Consider the following 5,300-nt stretch of genomic DNA (forward strand, 5'->3'; position numbering starts at 1 on the left):
AACTTCAATTTTTAAAATTAGACTAATTTAGAGTGATCAAAATTGAATAATGTAATTGAAAAATAATTTTTAATTCGAAGCGATTACAATTTTAAAATTAAAAATTGGTCAAAGTTAAAGCTTTATTATCTAATGAAAATTACGTAAAATATTAATGATATTGAATAACTTCTAATATATAGAATCTATTGAATTGAAGATCATACTCTAATTATTATTATATAAACTCCTTATCCTTAAAAACACAATAATGAATTTAAATTTAAATAACATGGTATTAATTATAAATTAATTAATAATAAGAACTGGAGATAATAAATAAAAAATTATCTTTATTATGATAACATTTTCTAGTTGAGAAAATCATTAAAGCCAAAGCTTAGTTAAATAATTAATTTTAAAGGAGTAGATTTGACACATTTTTCTTAATTTATTATTTTATTATGTATTATTGTTACCAACTCCGATCTTCTCTACCGACTTTATCAAAGTGTACCCTGTTTTACCAAGTAAGTGGCAGGTAAGCCACCTTTCATTTTAGTTCAAGAAAAATAACAATAAGGAAAACAGAGCGCGCTTTTAGACCTTTAATTTTAGTTCCCGGAAGGCTAAGGCAAACAGGGCGCGCTGGGGTAAGTCGGTCGAAATCAAATACACGGCATAAGCAATCTCCCACCTCATCTCTGATATTATGTAGCATGCTTGAAATTTAAAGTGAATGAAAAAAAGTTATTATTCTACAACTTCGACAATAAATAGAGGTGGTAGACCGCGGAATCTATTTTGGGAAGAATGATCCTTCCATAAAACAAAAAAATGGTGAAAATGTTGTGCTTTGTCAGATATGCGGATTATCGAATACGGCTAAAGAAAGGTTAAGAAACGACCAGTGAATTTTCAAACCATCCGAAGTGCAAATATGTTAAAAATTAAAAAACAAATCATTCATGGATTTTCGCTGATTTTCACAGTTTTTTCAGAAAAAAGTGCGTTATTATTATGAGTGCGTCAGAAGAAAACCTAATGCAATTAGATGAAAGCTATGAAAATAATAATTCTAAAATGAGTGGTGTCAGTTTTGGTAATCTTGGTGATATTTTTTTGTCAAATGGAGTTCTGATAAACAACAACAATGTAAGTCGGTACGAATGAGAATAATTCAAAAAGTGAGGTTATATTATGCTCTATCCGAGTCCACCACCTTTATTACTTTTATTACGTTTTTACAGGTTTTTTACGTACAATACGTCATTAACCCCGAGTGACGCGTCTCTGCCCAACCCTGGTTTAGAGTTCTACATTTCTTGGACATTTCAAATCCGGTCACGTTCTCGTGACTGTGACCATCATTTTAAGACAACTGGAGAATTTACAGAGAATTTATTAAGAGAGTTTTGCCTTCACTAATATTTTCTTTATCTTTAAACATTATAATATTTTAAATTTATTTCCAAAAACAATGAATTGTATTAATTAAAGTTTCATAAAAATAAAACTGCGAAAAAAGTTAAGTCTTATCGAAATTCAATATAAAAATTTCTTTTTAGCCGTAATATTAAAGTAAAACTTTAAAATTAAGTAATACAATAATGTTATGTAATATATGTAAATTTTAAATTTATATTTATATTCAATACGCTAATATTACAATTTTAGGTTTTGAAAAAACCGGTTTTATTGTTTTTCAAATAGTTTATTTTGTAACAAGTTAAGAAAGTCTTATGTTCTAATCTAAAGATTTTGAAACTTTTACGATTATGTTATTTTTTAACTTAAAGCTTTACAACTCGATCATAAAAAGAAGTAATGACCTCATATGTATACTAATTGTCCGAAGAACAATAATTTTTTAAAGGTAAAAACTGTAGTCTTAACACGTAGAACAGTCTTAGGTTTATAAGAAATATTTAAAATTCTACAGCTTAACCTTACACTTATAAGAATATTGTCACGGTTTAAGTTTCATCACTTAAGCACATAGAAGCAATAATTAGCATATATTTGTACAAAGTACAAGATCCTATTTTGAGATAGGAAATATATAGTCTTAATACGTGGAACTGCGTTATTTTTATGATAAAATTTTTAAAACTGCAATCATTTTTAAACTCAGTATCAAATATTCAAGAATATTTTTCCGTTTTAAATACTACTTCTAAATATTAGTACACTTTAACACGTAGTACATTCTTATGTTTATAATAAAACGTTTAAAACCATAACATTCCTAAAACTCAGTATGAAATGTTCAAGAATATTTTTGCATTTCAAATTCTATAATTCAGTCGCATAAAATAAGTAAAAATAATCGTATAAACTACTAGATTCGCTTTTCCAACGTTACCAACAATTTTTTTTCAAATTCTCATAAATTCCCCAAGAGCACATTCATCAAAGAAATTCTCGGTCATATTCTCGTGCTCCCGGACATATTCTCGGCCACATAAACTCTTTAGAACTTTCCTGTTACACTAATTTGGGCATGGGCACGGCGCTGTGGCATATTTTATGATAACTTATTGGGAATGCGGGACGGGGCGGTAGAGCTTCAGAGGTGATCCGAGAGAGGCGTACGAGAGTCGAGTGAATTACACTACGCATGTTTCACAGTTGCGTTTGCTTGCTAACCGAACAAGCAGGTTAATTTGAATAAAGCAATGAGTAAGTTTTGTCCAATCAGCAAATCCTGTAATGGTATGTAATGGGATGAAAAATTGTACGAAAGTGAAAGTATCAATATTTTAACTGAAAATAACTTTATAATATAAGCTGGGAATAGAAGAAAGATTTTCGTGAAAAAGAATTTCAAATTTTGAGGTTATGTTTTGCTCGTACCAAAGAAAAACTTGATCATTTAAAGAGTTTTAATAAAAAAATGGCCAATAACAATGCTAAAATTATGAATTATTTCAAATTTTAATTATTGAGAATGATTTAATTATGGTTAGATTGCAGAATAAGGGCGTCACCCCTATTTTTGAGAATTTCAAATAAATAGGGATAAACGTAGTTAATGATGAAAAATAATAAATAGAATAAAAATAATTTTTTTTAATAATAAGAAACAGAAGTGACGCCTCTATTCTGCAATTGAACCTTTATTCTTAACAATGTTGACAGGCTGCATGCTAATGTGTATACCATTTCTTTGACGGTTCAAAATTAAAGTTTCAATTAATAAAATATTTTGAAAATACACTCAGGGTTATGAAACTTTTCGTAGCAGGAGTCGGTAGGTTCATCAATTTCATTTTTCTTTTAGTTTAGAGGATATCCACGAGGGAGCACTAAGCCGAGTCTGAGTTACTCGCGCAATTTACATTGAGTGCCGTACCCATGACTTTGGGCTCCTTGTGTCTATTCTCCATGCTTTCGATTTAAGCTTCGAGAACAATCCTATAAATTCAAATTTCTTTTAAGAACGTGAATCTGATGAATCTCATAGCCATCAGTTTATTTCTGTAATCAAGCGCCAGTGCGTTGGACATGTGCTCTTGAGGAAATTGTTGCTCCAGAACTCTTAGCAGGTATCTTTTAAAGCATTATGGTATTTGTTATATTACATGAATAGATTTGTGTAAAAGAATTTGGTTTATTGATACGGCTTGTCATTTTATGCAGAATTATCGCTACCTTCCACAGCTTTCTATAACTTGCTATTGAAAAATGGTACTTAAAAAAATAATTTAGGAGGAACAATTGTTTTTCACCATATCAGGGCGCTTTCATACGATTGCAGATCAGCAGATTGCATGCAGAAAGTTTGCAGGAGTGAAAGAGATGAAAGAACATACAGTTACCATCTCTTTCACTCTTGGGAACTTTCTGCATGCAATCTGCTGATCTGCAATCGTGTGAAAGCGCCCCAGTGTTTGGTAAGTTACTTTTGCTGAGCAGATAGTTAAAGTTATGTTGATTAGCGAAAAAGGTAACTAGTTACTGTTATTTGCTAGTTGAAGTTACACTAGATAAAGTAACTCCAAGTTACCTAAAAAGTTACATTTTTCAGTTCCTTAATTTTGTTATTTAAAAATCATAACTAATATGGTCATTCATAAAAATTAAAGGAAAATTTTCCGAATAGTACATACCTCCGAATGATTTAAAACTGCATATCCATGTATTTTGACTCGCTAATTATGAAAATACCGGCAAATTTGATTTTCAAGGTGAAAACTCATGATTTTTTTTGTCTATCTTAATAAATAATACAAATTTACAAAAAAAATTTTAATGAATGTTTTAGATCTTTTAAAAACATATTTCATGTGAAATACATTTTCACTCTGCGAGTAATAGTTTTCGAGAAAAACTGTGTAAAATATTAAAACTCACAGAAATACTGCACGATTGGTTGCGGTGTCATAGGGGTGCCCCCGCCCCCACACGAGGCGTTGCAAAGGTATAGGGGCTTGATTAACATTTCTGGAACGGGTCACAGGGGTGCATTTCCGCCCCCTAAGACACGTTGCAAGGGGTAGGGGTTTGGCCAACCTTATTTATGTTACCAGTCACATGGGTGCCTTTCCGTCCCCCACGAGGCGTTGCAAAGGGGTAGGGCAAAGATATTATAAACGTAGATGCGGTGCGGGCTTAGTTGCCACCATAAATATAGACGGCGCGTTCGGCGAAAAAAGTCACTTCCCCTGTACCCACCGCTCCCCGTAGAAAGCATCAATCGATATAGTTTGCCAAGAGCCGCTTGGAGCGCTGTAAGCAACTCTCGGCACACCTTCGAGGCGCACTGATGGTAAACTTAGCTTGGACAAGAACCATTCGGATTGAAAGTTGCCAATTAAAACATTTTTACATTTATAACTTTGTAAAACTTGGTTGTTTTAATAAATACCACAAATATAAGTCGATGAGTAATTTATATTACGGTTTCATATATTTTCCACTAATTCTAAAATTATTAATTATAAATTTCATTCTATATATTGTCTATATATAGTTCTTTAATATTATTTAGTTTTTATTTTCATTTTTGTGGTCTGCAATTTCTACGGACTTTTTTAGACTATTCGTCTAATCAAGTTCTCGTATGTATTTTCCAATTTCTTAAATATATATCCTAACGTTTTTATAAAAATATAATTATAATTCCAAGTGATTGGAAAATTGTTCTTTCGGTTTTTAGATGCTAAGACGACAGTTCCAAGCCAGATTACGTTTCGCATTGGCAAACAAAATTAGACTAACAGAATTTCACTGGCACATTCATAAAAAATATATTTTAAAATATACTTTAAATCATTATAATTGATACAGCTGACTCGAAATGTGTGTGTGTGTATGTA

At 31.2% G+C, this 5,300-nt stretch overlaps 1 protein-coding gene across 1 annotated transcript in view; it reads left to right on the plus strand.

The window, feature by feature from the left end:
- Positions 1 to 3,341: 3,341 nt before the first annotated feature.
- Positions 3,342 to 5,300, plus strand: part of LOC117174176 (cytochrome c oxidase assembly factor 3, mitochondrial) — a 46,622-nt gene continuing 44,663 nt past the window's right edge. The window contains exon 1 of the mRNA XM_033363016.1: positions 3,342 to 3,527. The gene's annotated coding sequence lies outside the window, so the exon portion shown is untranslated. The remainder of the gene's footprint in view (positions 3,528 to 5,300) is intronic.

This window comes from Belonocnema kinseyi, chromosome 6, assembly GCF_010883055.1.
Source record: "Belonocnema kinseyi isolate 2016_QV_RU_SX_M_011 chromosome 6, B_treatae_v1, whole genome shotgun sequence".
NCBI classification, from domain to species: Eukaryota; Metazoa; Arthropoda; class Insecta; order Hymenoptera; family Cynipidae; genus Belonocnema; species Belonocnema kinseyi.